Below are 12,036 nucleotides of genomic sequence, written 5' to 3'. Positions count from 1 at the left end.
GAAACGCTCCCTGCCCCTTTATCATTGGTAATGTGGCAGTGTTACGATAAATAACTCTGGTAATGAGCATGGCAGTGGAAAAATGAATGAAGCAGCATTCAACACGCACGAAACCATCAGACTTTTTTGAAGCTTGTCTGTCATTAAAGGAAGTATATTAATGTTTCAACTCTTCCTGACAAAAAGGAGTGAAAGCTACAATGTGGCGCCGCAACCCCAGTTACCACGTAACAGCTCAGTATTTCATCAGCAACGTCAAGTTAATGGGAAATAAAAAGGACCAGAGAGAGGCTCCCTAATCCTATTTTGATTGATGTAGATATGCAGAGGGGATTTTTACCCCCCTCCTCCAGCTGTCAGTGTTAGGGAGAGCAATCTTGGTGCTGTGTGAATTTTTTTTTTGTGGAAGGGGGGCTGAGACGCTGTATTGCAGCAGTTACGGGAGCACCGTTGCTCCTTCATCTCCGCCTCAAGGTCACTGCGGAGGAAGGGTGACAGGCTAGACGAGCGCCAGGAGGTGCCAGCCATTTTAAAGGGGAGGTTGGTGATGAATCCGGGGAGGGAGAGGGAAGTGTGCAGCCAGGAGTGATAAGTCATTTTGTCAATGCTACAGCATGTTCTGATGTGTGGCTTGGGTTATTTTTTCCCCATTAGAAAAAAAGTGTGATAGAGAGAGGCTGAAAGGAGCCAGCAGAAATGGGAGCCTTTGAGCCGCCCAGCATTGTGCTGGCCCTTTGAGAGTCCTATCTTTGTCTGCAGCACACACACATTGGGAGGCTGAGCTGTGGAGCAAGAGCAGGCTGGACTAGAGCTGAGTTAGCAGCCCTTCATCTGGATGTTAATGCTGATGGGGAGGAGAGCAGGATGTAGAGTACAGGCGCACATATAGCCTTTCTTCATTTCGACCCACTCGAATATTATGTGTATTGAAAAATCTGGTGCCCTGACCGGTGCGACCTAATCCTAATCCTCCTTCCTGAAATAACATATGTCAGACTCAATTCTCCAGAATAAGGCCATTAATCAATATGCTCTTGGGCACTTGCCCCTTTTATCAGGAATGCATTTTGTGCGCATCATCAAGTAGGTCGCTGTTCCTGTCCGTTATAGTCCTCACTTCAAAATCAAACTTCTCAGGTCCGAACCATCATGTATGCAAGTTATACCGCTTAAAGCGTGCCGAAATGATTTAATTGCCCTGGCAGACACTTGCAGGAGCATAATCAGTTACCAGTGGAGTGACTCCAGGCCAACTTTCCACCACAAAGATTTTGTGAGTGGGGGATCTTGGGCTGGCATCCAGGAATATCCCACTTTCATTGTTGTGTAACTCTATATCAACACTTGGAGCTAAGTTTGAAGGTTAGGTAATTACAGACGACTTGAAATGTGTTTCCCTCTGTGTAGATGATTTGCCCCTATGCTTATTCCAGCCATCAAAGTCGTCGTCTGTCTCTATCAACTGCTGCTGGGATCTAGGGAACATGCGACACACACCCTCACTCCCTTACTTTTTCCCCCTCTACCTATATCTGTCTCACACAAACCAAAATGAAGTCATGTCTCTATCCAAGTCCAGGGTGGTGCCACCTTGTATCACAGAGATTAAGTGAGACGATATGGAGTCCATCAGCAAGCCAATGCCGAGGTGAGAGTGGTAGACGTTGCAGGAGCTGAGACATGGAGCAGATACCACCCTCGGTCACACGGCTGATAATGTCCATTTGGGTTTGAGGAATGCCTGCTATGGAGTGCAGCTCTCCTCCACGATGGCCTACAGGTCTGTCTTATAGCTAGTTTCTAGGACATGATGTTTACATGCACAAGGATTTCTACAAAGTGTACGTGATCTGAGATCTAAGTGCATGAAACATACCGCACAAGTGTAATTGGTCGTGCTGTGGCGTTGGAAACAGAGAAGAATCACCAGAGGCGACGGTGAGTTAAAGTTTTGCTCAAAGGCACCTAAACAAAGAAGATACCATGTATCATAGAATCATGACCAAATAACATTGTCCATCTTGTGACGACTCTTGTGTTCTGCAGGGAAACCTTTGGACTTTTGTTACCTAGTTATGTACCACCCACGTAGACCAGACCAGGCACCTCTGCCTCATAATGACACTCCTTGATGGCAGCAGCCATCCCCAGCTGGATGCAGCCTGACACAGACACACATACATAAACAGTTTAGGAACACCCACAGGGTGTTGACCTGACCTCCAAATTCCCTAGATCCCAAACTGATCGAGTATCTGTGGAATGATCCACAGAGGCCCCTCCCCTGAACCCATAGGACCCAAAGCCCTCTCTAACAATAGGCACATAGGGGAGGGACATAATATCAGGACGGGGGTCATAATGTTATGCCTGATTGGTGTATATAATAAATGTATTCTGAAAATACAATTAAAAGTTCACTTTATTTCTTAACAGAAACATTTGCTCTCTACATGTTAATCCCTTTCCACCACACGACAGAGAAACCGTTCACTGTGACCAGTGTAGCTGCTTCTCCCACCTTTTGATTTCCCACTCCATCAGTGGTCTGTATCCCCCCTATTGGGGAGTCACGCTGACTTCTCTGCGGGGAGGCCGAAGCCATTAAGCAGCAAACACACTCCGCTGCGTCTCCCTGTTTAATTGCCTGATAGGGCCTGTGATATTTTTATCAGCCGTCCTGCGGTGGATGGCTGCCGAGAGGGAGAGATGTGCGTTCGCGTGTGTGTGTGTGTGTGTGTGTGTGCGTGTGTGTCACTCCGTGTCATGCCTCGGTACACCTCTGACAAGAGAGCTGCCTGCCTGCTGCAGGAAACCCTGAGCTTCCGTGCACCTGCATATCAAAATATGTGACCTACCCTCTCAGCTGTGACAGGGCACAGAACATCCATACCTAAACGCACACTGGCTTTTGATGCTTCGTCATCATGGCGCATCAAGATAACGAATCGTGTTTCCAACACTTTAGAGCAATATGTTCCAGCAGGTACAGTTGTTCTTCTCCTTTTTATGTGGTTGTGAGGCTGAAAATGTCTCTAGAACATTTGTCAGATGGAGTTATCACTCCGGGCCGCTATCAGTGTTACATACAGTGCCTTTTCCTGCCTCGAGACTTAATATACAGATACACAGGTTACTCTGCCCTCCCCCCGCTGGTCTGTCTCACACACACACAAACACACCACCAAACAACTTCCCTGTAGGCTGATAGGTTTATTAACTGTATGCTTGTCCACTGCCAGAGTGATTTAGGGATTTGGAGGGAGGTGAAGAAAAGAAGTGTCAGTGGGGGTGGCGAAAGAGACAGCGGAGGATCCTTATAGGAGCTTCAGAGTCAACTAACCACCAACCAACATAAAACAAGCGGGGAAACCAATTGTCTTGCTTCTCCAGCGCAGTTTCTGGCAGGGGATAAGGAGGTGGATTTCACCTTGCTGCGATCTCTTTGAGTGCAAGCTCTGTTTTTATGCGGGAATGATTGAATTGGCTCAGCAACTCCCTTTGTGCCGTTTGTTCGACATTTCACTTCGGTCACTCTGCGCACTAACTGGATACAGGGGGGGGGGGGATAAGTAGTCTTGCAGTTCAGTTTTGATTTTTCCCATATTTTTCATATAATTCACATCAGTCACTATTCAATAGGTAAAAATGAAAGATTCGACCCTTTAGTAAGCTTCTTGTGGTTGCAGAGTTAAGCCTTAAAATTATTTTTAGCCTTGAATGAACCCTTGATTTCAGGCAGAGGCAGACAAAACAGTCATCTTCTTGTCGATTTTGCAGCCTGAGGTGGTGACAGGGATGGCTCCAACTATCTAATTAACTTAACATTTTACTTTGTGAGTTAGTTACAAAGCTGTTCCTGATTACTTTCTAACAATTTTAGCTGTCTCTTTTTTTTAAAAAAGGGAATTTTGTAATCTTGATAACAATAACAAAACAAGCTTCTACAATATTTTACACTAAGTATGCTAATATATATATGGCATTTACTGCTCTGTGTACGGTATGGTGAGTGTTAGCAGGTTACAAAACATTTGATATATGGCGCGCGAAGAGAAATCAAACAAACTTGGGACACAGGTCCACAAAGTTATCAGTGCTTCCTCGATTAAATAGACGGGCCAAGAACCCATCTCGGTATTTGGAGGATGCGGAATGAGAGACGCCCTATGGGAACTGTCTTCATATGACAACTAAAATGTCTGCATACTTGGCCAAACTGGAAGTGTTGTGACAGCAAGTTGACATTCCCAACATTAGGAAGAATTCTGGAAGAGACTGAGGCTGGACCTGGTCCTTAGCCCAGTTGTTCTGCAGTCACTTGATTTTGCTGCTGGCAGAACATGATAGCTGAAAGAACCTAGAAATGCAAAGAAATGTATCTGTGACTCATTTGTCACAGATCCACCAGTTGTCCATATCAGTACAAACCAAAAAAAAAAAAAAAAAATGCTTAAGCTTGCCAGTTGAGTGGAAAAGTATGAGTTATGAAGTCTTGGCCTTCTGGATCAGGAGCAAACGTACGGAGATAGGCACAAAAGCACAGATGCTTCCACATTCTGTTTCTGTGAAGTGGGATTTTCTGCAAAGAAAGGAAACTAAGCCAAAATTAAAGTGAGGAATATATATATGTACCGGGCATAAGTAGAAATATACCTCAGGCTGTTTTGTTGCAGGAAAGCAATAGTGTGTTGGAATATTTTCATATGGTCTTATCAGGGAAATGTGTGTTTATCCAAACAATATGGTATGATGATAGTCTAGGCCCAAAACCCAGCTTAAAAAAATTTGGACCCCACAGAATTTTCTACATTTCAGTATAAAAATGACACAAAACATCAACATTTATTTATTCAATAAATATGCATCACTTCCTAGGTATGTGAACCCTTGTTTTCTGTATCTGGTGTGACCACCTTGTGCAGCACTAACAGCAACTAAACATGTCCAGTCACTGCAGGATCAGATGTCTACAGGAGGAATTTTTAGCTCCATTTTAGTTATAGTTCAGTTCTTCGATGTACTATATGTACACCGATCAGCCACAACATTAAAAGCACCGACAGGAGAATTTAATAACATTGACAAAATCTTGTGACAATGCAATGTTCTGCTTGGACGTGTTTGAACGTGGCGTTTGGTTGGATGCTATTTAGACATGTACCACCCACCTTGACCAGACCAGGCACCCCCACCCCATAGCAATGACACTCCAGTCATCCCCAGCAGGATGCAACCTGAAATGGGCACACACGAACAACACAAATACATCACAAGGTGCTGTCATGGCCTCCAGATTCCCTAGATCCCATCCGATCAAGTACCTGTGGTGTGCGCTAGAACAAGCCTGATCCCCTTAACGCATAACAACATTATATTTCCAGACACCACCATCTGGTGACCAGCCACAACTCCTCTGGAGGCAAAAGGGAGACCTACACAATATTAGGCAGGTGTTTTTAATGTTGTGGCTGATCCGTATATACAGTACATAGACAAGGTCAAGTAAAAGCATCAATATTAAACCAGTTCACAGTGCAAACACCCCTGGTGCAAAGCCATATGTGGGCCAATTAGAGTATTTTGTGCAATAATTTATCCCTTTCGTAGAAGAACAATCTCTCTCTAATACACACACCTACACTACACTCACCCTGGCCACAGACACACTCCATCGCTCATCCATCACCTCGCCAAGCGTCTCCTCTCCCTCGCATCCTCCTCCTCCTTCCTACACTATCACTGCTCTGGGTTCTCTCCTTCACCCTCCTCCATCCCTCTTATCACACACAAAACACACACATTTGCACATGCTGACATACTTACAGCTTTTGTGTCTGGCGCGCGCGCACACTCACAGACACTGCCACAGAGGCACAGTCCCCCTTATAAGAAGACACAGAGACGCACACGCCATACTGATTTCTCCACTCCTCCCTCTTGTTGTTTTTTCCCTCGGTTTTGCTCTGGGGAAGTTGACGACGCACTGTAACTGTGTACTGAATCCACCGCTGTGAGCCATGCGGTTACACACGCACACAGACAATTATACGCAATATAAATTTTGCACGTTTTGCAAATAAAAGCGATTCCCAATGAAACACCTAAAACACCTTAGGTGGAAACATCAAAGGTACAAGAGCTCAGAAGGATCCACTTCTGCTAATGCAAGTGAGTCATCCCATTCTCAATTAGCATTTGCCTCCTTCGTGTTACATAAAGTCTGCGAAGCCTCCGTGAAACCTGCTTTTTAGACGGTTGCTGGTGGTGCTATTGTTGACGAGCAACATCGGCTTAAATAATTTGGTTTGTAATTTGTTTCTGCTGCCCCCAAGTGACCAAATAATGATAAAAATAATTCTAACGCAAGTTATTAAAACTAAAAAACAGGCTCTTTCCGTATCTATGTTAGGGCTAAAGCTAATCAAACCGTGCAGTATGAGAAAACAGTTTAAAATTTCTAAGTAATTATAAACAGGTTTTGGAGGGGACAGATTTGTTCTTTGTTTTAGATTAAGGGAATAAAAGGATTTTTTTCATTCTCCCCAGCCAGTCACATGTCAGTTTTTACATACAGTATGTATCTCTCTGCTGTGAAGAGGCTGATGTAATGCAGAGCTGACGGGCAGAAGGAGAGAATCACCCAATGCCCGAATGATCAGCTCATCTCCTAAAGCGGTGTGTGACTTGATTCTTTCTGAAGTCATGCTGAGTAAAGTGCCCTTTCGCAAAGAGCAGCCACAAGAGGACGAGACCTGGTCAGTAGGGACAATCAATGCATTTGAATTTTATCATTTATGATGTGGCCATTGTGTTGAATCGACTTAAAGGCACGGTATGTCATTTATTTTTGCCGTTAGTTTGTCCAAATAACAGGTTGTAAGCATGTGGTAGTTCAAGTGTTATGAAACAACAATTGACTTCTGGGCCTTCTCCTTGCTGTATTTACAGGCTTTATAAAAATCACCCCGTGACGGCTTTTTTTCGTACCATTGCTAGTGAAAGCTCAATGGCGGACTTCTCCATGCCGATGCATTTTATGCACGTCACGGTGACTGGAGACGTTAATGCCGAAGTTGGGCACGCTCTTTACCAGTCTGATCAATGGAAAAAATGCCCGCAAGGCTTATTTTCACACTGAAAAAGAGCCTGGGTTGGTTTAAGTGCATTCACGTGGAGCAGGAGGGAGTGGAACTGCGGCTATAAACAGCAGATTTTACATACCCCCGTCTTTAATTTTGCTCAGGGTCTCTTTATACTCCCCTGTCGTTCTTCTGTCTCCTCCACCTTGCTCGGTCCTCAACCGCCCCTTTCCTCAACCCCTTTTTGTGAATGTGCTGCTGATTGTTCAGCATACTCCTTTCAAGCCTGACGGTGAGATCTATTTCTGACTTAAGCACACCGGAGGGTGGCGATTTTTATGTTCCATAAAAAAAAAGAAAGAAAAGAAATATTCTGCAAAAGCCCTTTTTAAGGCTCTGGTTGTGCCGAGGTTTAACAATCACTCCGAATTTTCGGCGCTGTTGAGTGTAGCAGGTCTCCCGAGGTACGTGACATAACACCACAAGCCACTTGACGAAAGGAGGATGATCGCAACGCTGGCTTTGACTCTTTTACCATGTGCGTGCCATCTGTTACCTGGTTGATTTAGCTGGCATTCTGTTTGTGAATCTGGGGCGCGCGTTGAGCATACGACATCCACCTCAGGAATGTTTGCCTTCTTGTTAATTTCCTTTCAAATGTTAAGGACTCAACCGGATGTGCCTCACCTCGGAGATTTATCTGTTGTCGTGTCTTCCCTCCCACCAGTAGCCGAGGCACTCATTTGCAGGTGAGGTGAAGCATGGAGGTCAGCAGGGCCGGTGTGACATTCAGAAGATTGACTGGCACAAAATTGCTCCTCCTCTGTGTTCCCCACCAGGACAAATTCTGCTCTACAGACTGGCTGTTCTGCGAAAATTGCAATTACGGGACTCGGTAATGACACTTCAAACTGTCTTAATTATTCTGAACAATAGCTAGTCTTGCACTGGTGTAATTAAGCCTTTCTAGATACATACTGTATAGCGGGTGATAACGTCATCCCAGCTCCCTCACCTTGTTTGTGCCTGGCTCTCACACCAGCGCGGTTTTATCGCTGTTGGGATTTCACTGCCACAGTGATTAAAGGCCGCGTTTTTCTGATCTCTCTCAAGGCTAGACGAGGAACAGGAGCCTCCTAAAAGAGCCAATCAAAACGGCTCCTTTTTGTAGCCCAGTGATGGTTTAGTAGCAGGCCATTTACTGTCAGAATTTAAACCCGTATGATTTATGGTATGGCTGCACCGGTCTGCGGCCTCTTCGTAGTTCAAAGGCTGAGTCTGGCTTCAAAATGCTCAAGGGCACGGGCTAATATGATAAACAGGGAGCAACCACTGCAGGCTGGGGGGGTGGGGGTGGGGGCTTCTGCTTTTACCCCCAATCCTGTGAAAAGTGAGCGGTGGCAGTGTGAGAAATGTGGCGTTTGTGGAGAGGAGGAAGAGGGATGTTGCGAGGGAGGGAGCACACCCCCATCATGTCTCAGTGGGGGAAAGGAGACAGAGGAGGACGTGGAGGGGGACGGCACTGCGAGGATCACCAGTCATGGAGGATTATAACTGCTAAAAATAAGAAAATGGTATTTTCCTCTCTTTTCAAATGAGTTCCTCTGGGTTTCAGTTCATTCTATTATTTTTAGAAGGGAGAGGCGTTTTATGAAATATGCAAGGACCGTCCACTGAACGACACAGCAAGATATTCAGATGTGTTTGCAAAAAGGCTGTGTTTGTTGCGTAAACATCAGCTTACTGATTCCTCACTCTCTCTCTCTGTAAATTAAAACCCCAAAATGTCCACCGGAGTATTTTACTGTCAAGCCAGCAGTCAGTTAAGCGGAGTAGGGGTCATATTTTGGAAAAAAGCGGATATCGCATTTTGGGATTAATCGCTGCAATTCAATCTCAAGGACCGATTCAATAAACAGTATTTAAACATTTTATGAGCGCTGCAAGATGGATTTAAGCCTCCCTAGTCAGAAATAGGCAGCTAAATGTATCAGGCTCAGAGAGTTTGTCTGTGGGGGGGGGGGATTGGCTGAGCTCAGAAATGGACATTTAGGGCGGACCGCTGGCAGATGGCAGGGTGACAACTTGAGCTACCGGTTCTCGTGTTGACATATCACAGTGGGGTCGGGGCTGAAGGCGGCGCATCATCACATCAAAGTCTCAGTTTCCATTAACACTTGACAGATGACCCGTCTTAAAGAGGTCAGAACATAATGTTGTGTTTCTCCATGTGCATTTTGGTGTGAGTACAATTATGATCCTAGTTATATGAGAAGCGCATACATCCTTGAATTAACCAATAACAAAATCCTATTAATCAGCACTGGAGTTGGAGTGTTGATATAAATCATACGTTTGATATAGCAATTGTCAAGCGAGCCGGCCACAAGATAAACCTGATGGGTCATGACCCGACTAATGAGATCGGAGGGGGAGGAGGGGGAAAAGACAAAAATATAAAGCTCTGTTACACAAATATTGCATTAATATTGTTGGCCATTTTTATGAAAAGTGGAACAGTTATGAAACACATGAGACATTGAGATGGAGCTGCTAATTTTTTTCCTTTTTTAAAGGGGTCACAACAAGTCAAAAGGATTGCGGACCAGTGGTTTAATTTTTAATATACTCATGAATGCGAACTCACCAGGATTAGAATAAGGAGTGAATTCAAAGTCAATTTTAACATTTAATTTCTTGGTTGTTCCTTCCACCTCAAGGTACATGATCGGTGACCAACGACCTCAGAGGTACAGCATCATAGATTCATTTTAGCTTAATGCCACATACACAATGGTCTCGCGAATGACTGTCATGCTCCAAAACAAAAACTTTTTTTTTCAGTTAGGTTGTTCTTTGTGAAAGATCTATACATTCATTCATTAATTTTCTGTAACTGCTTGTCCTCTGGAGGGTTGCGGGCCAAGTTGTACCCCAGGGACAGGTTGCCACTCTATCACAGGGCCAACACTGAGAGACAGGCAACCACGCTCACCTAACCCTAACCCTAACCTTTAACCCTCTAAACCTGCCAGTTTAGAGTCACCAATTCAACTAACGTTCATTCCTATGGATGCTGGAGCAGCAAAAGGCCATGCAGGAACAGGGAGAGCATGCGAAAAGAGGGCCCCAGGCAGCTGGTGGATTCAAGCCAGGACCTTGCAGTGAGGTACCAGTACTGCCCTGAGATCTATAAAGATCACACAAATGTTCACCTGGACATTTTCAGTGAATCAATACAAATAAAAAAGAACAATATATGCATCAGAAACCTAGTGAAGTTGAGTAAAAAGCTGAATAAAATGAAAATATTAGTAAAAATGGAAAGTGTTTCAGAATTGTGTAGTACAGTATTTAAACAGAGTAAATGTGTATCTGTTTTGACAGATACTTTCACCAGTGGGCTAATCATGTTTCACATGTCTCCTCCTGATGATGTCAACTATTAGCTCTGTCCCACAGATGTTATTATCGCTTTAGCTTTTTATTTCTAACGCTAACCCACACAGAATTCAGTCAGCACTTTCCTCTATCTCTAAGTAGGGCACATGTGACCCATTTCTGACAATCGTCATTTTTCAGCAGAGCAGGGAAGGAGTGAGCAGAGGACTGCTTCTATTTTTTTGTACGTGTGTGTGTGTGGTTTTTTTTGGAGGTGGGGGAGTGGCAAGAGGCAGAGTCGGGACATCAGGTTGGCAACCTGTGGCCACCCCTTCTGATGTTACCCACGCATACGCTTTCATGAAGTTAATCCCACGAGGCTCTTGAACACAGACGAATACGCGGGGTCGCCAACCTGAACAGCCGCACGCACACACACACACAGAAAGAAAAACTTTCAGCCACGCGCCTCAAAAGCTGGAGCATTCCAAAGTTGGCATTTGGACAATGTTTGCGAACTAACTGGCAGATGTCAAAAGGCTTTGGGTTTAAGAGGGGAGGGGGGTGGCGCACTAATACGGATCTGCTGTAGTTACCGTGTGTGTTTCTGAGTGCTCTGGGCCCTGGGCTGCCAAAAAACGCAGTGCCAGGTCGCCGTGCTACAAGCACGTGAAGATATGGAGAGTAAAGCATTTTCCTAAAAACAAATACATCGGGTTTGTAAGACAAAAGAAATCTGAGTTAAAAAAATTAGGTAAAGCTTTTCATACTGCCACTTTTGACCCATTATTGCTCTGTATAGATCTTGAATGCTCAGGTCAGTCAAGTTTCATCCCTCTGGCCGACTACAATCCAACCTAATCCCCCATGTCACGCTCGGATGTCACCATTAAAATTTTTAAACTCACATTTAAGTCAAGCCATGCTTTTTTTTTTCTACCCAGCACCAACGTTAAGTTGAAAGGGGCTATCTGGAAAGAAAAAAAACAAAAACTTGAGACACATGCATTTACAGTGCTTTAACCCTGAGGCCTGCAGGGTAATGGTAGGATTAATTACTGTTGCATTTGACCCAAGGAGAACTGGAGCAGATTATCCCAGATGCTGAAGAGGAGGGCATTAGCGTGGCTCGTCCCTCCACGGCAGCAGAGAGACAGCCACCTCAGCTCGCGAGGATGTCACCCACCACGACCTCGCTGATCTGGCCCTCTGCACGAAACCTCACGCAGACGGCAAACAGGGGGCTCACGTGGCAGCGGCAGCAGCAGCAGCAGCAACAGGAGCAGCAGCGACGACGGCTACGCGGCGTTTTACCCCGCGCTCCCGCGTGCATTTTTGCCACCGCCGCCAGGCGCCAAGCAGGTGGCTGTAAGCGAGCTCCTCTCCTCTACGACAGGCTGGCATCAGAGGAGGAGAATAATGTGTAATTACAATAGACAATCTAAAACAAAGCCCTTCACTTTCAATGAGTTCCTCTTGGAGAAGGGAAGGTTACCTCAAGGGGGAATTCTAATGAAGCACAGATGGCTGAGTGCTCACAGGGGCAGACGCAGGCTGTCCTCCTTTTTACAGT

The sequence above is a fragment of the Mugil cephalus genome, chromosome 3 (genome assembly GCF_022458985.1).
Source record: "Mugil cephalus isolate CIBA_MC_2020 chromosome 3, CIBA_Mcephalus_1.1, whole genome shotgun sequence".
NCBI lineage: Eukaryota > Metazoa > Chordata > Actinopteri > Mugiliformes > Mugilidae > Mugil > Mugil cephalus.
Note: the sequence above shows the minus strand (reverse complement) of the source record.